Source organism: Chinchilla lanigera, unplaced genomic scaffold (assembly GCF_000276665.1).
Source record: "Chinchilla lanigera isolate Chin_1 unplaced genomic scaffold, ChiLan1.0 scaffold00112, whole genome shotgun sequence".
Lineage (NCBI taxonomy): Eukaryota > Metazoa > Chordata > Mammalia > Rodentia > Chinchillidae > Chinchilla > Chinchilla lanigera.
Genome location: NW_004955513.1, coordinates 2,673,903 through 2,675,704, shown reverse-complemented (window position 1 = coordinate 2,675,704; position 1,802 = coordinate 2,673,903).

Here is a 1,802-nt window from a genome sequence, read left to right as displayed (position 1 = left end):
CAGTCCAGGATAATCGTTCCCCTCCAGATCCTCAGCTGAGTCCATCTGCAGAGCCCCTTTCGCCATAAGAGGCCACACATTTGATCAATAGAGTGGCAAAAGAATTAACAGGAAAACCCCAGGGAGCAATGGTTGCTAAACAGAACCCAGCAAGGGGGAGTGAGGGGGTGGGGGCAGCATCCTCCTGCACATTATCATCATCAAGCAGTTGTTCATTTGCTTTATTCAAACAAAAATCATGCACCTGCAGGTGCAGCTCTGCAGTGGTCTCTGGAGCTCTTCAGGGCTAACAGCTCTTACAGATTTTTTTTTTTTTTTTTGTCTTAAAGCAGGTTTTCTGCCTACAAGATTTTAAGATGTAAGGTTTTAAGCAGCTGCCAGGCATGGTGCCAGGCTGTAATTCCAGCACTTGAGAGGCTGAGGCAGGAGGATTGCTGAGTTTGAGGCCTGCCTGGGCTACTTAGTAAGACCCTGTCTCAAAAAGAAAAAAAAAAGATTTTAAGCAGGTGCTCTGACTCAAGATTTATAGGACTGTCCAAGCCCATACTACCAGAGAATTTAAAATCTACATTTACAGGACCTCCAGAGCTGGGTTCTATCCAAACGAGGTTTGTGAAGCTGCACTGAGATCCCTGGACAAAGCCCTGCTAGACCAACACAGGAAATGCAAGGGAGTACTGCTTATATACCAGCCATAGGCCTGTGATTGGTCCAAATTCAAGTCTGTGATTGGTCCATAGTTGAGCCTGCTGATTGGTCCAGGTTCAATTCTACTGCTTGGTCTAGATTGCAGGACACTGAAATCAGGGCAGACACTTCCAAGACACAGGGCTCCAGGACAGGCAGGCAGCTGTCACAGCAGGGCTCCGAAATGAAGGGGCTGAAGCTAGAGACCCTCAGGAGTGTTAGCTGTGCTATCACGGCGCACCGGGAGCTGGCGAAGGCAGAGATGTTGCCAAAGGGCAGCCGCCTCTGGTCTCTGCCATCTTGGTGAGGTGTCCCTGCTACTTTTTTAGCTGGGGACAGCAGGAAAGGGGACTGTGGGTGGCACTGCATCACCCACTGGTGGTGCGTGTTGGCTGCTTGAGTGGGTTAGCACTGTGTGGTGTTTTGTCATGAAGGAAGCCATCATGGTTTCTTGGGCCCAAGTCAGTCACCTGAGTGAAAAGTGTGCAGGAGAGCTAGCTGACACCCTCGAGCCCTGTGCACATGTTATGGTGCCATTTAAGCCCTTCAGTTTTCCAGGTATTTGCTACTCAGCAATAGACAATGAATCATCGTCTCTGCCTAACCTTGGTCTAAACAAATTCCACTTTTTGAACGGTAAAACCATCAGCTTGTAATTCTGTCTTTGCTTCTGTGCTTATGAGCAGGTATCTCTCTGTAAAGGGCATCTCCCAGCTCTGTCTCTGTCTGTTCCTCTGTCTCCGGGCATCATTAAGTTCTGCTGACTTACAGTATTTTATTCAGGGCCGGGTGTGGCTCCATGGTGAGCACTGGCCTCGTATGTGTGAGGCCCTGGGTTCCATCTCCAGCACTACAAAAAAAAAATCAATGCATTACAATAGATTGCATTTATTACAAATTTTTAAGAAAAACTTTCCTTGAAGTGTGAAATTCCTGTTGCCTGCTGCGGTAGGGCTGGGCACTGAGCGCTGTTGGGCGCCAGGGCCTCGCTGGGGCGATGGACGCTCTACAGCTAGGTGGCGCTGGGGCTGCACAGCCCTGCAAGTGGACTGGAAATCACTGGGCTACATGCTTGAATGGACAGACCTGAGGACGTAAATTATATGTCGACAAAA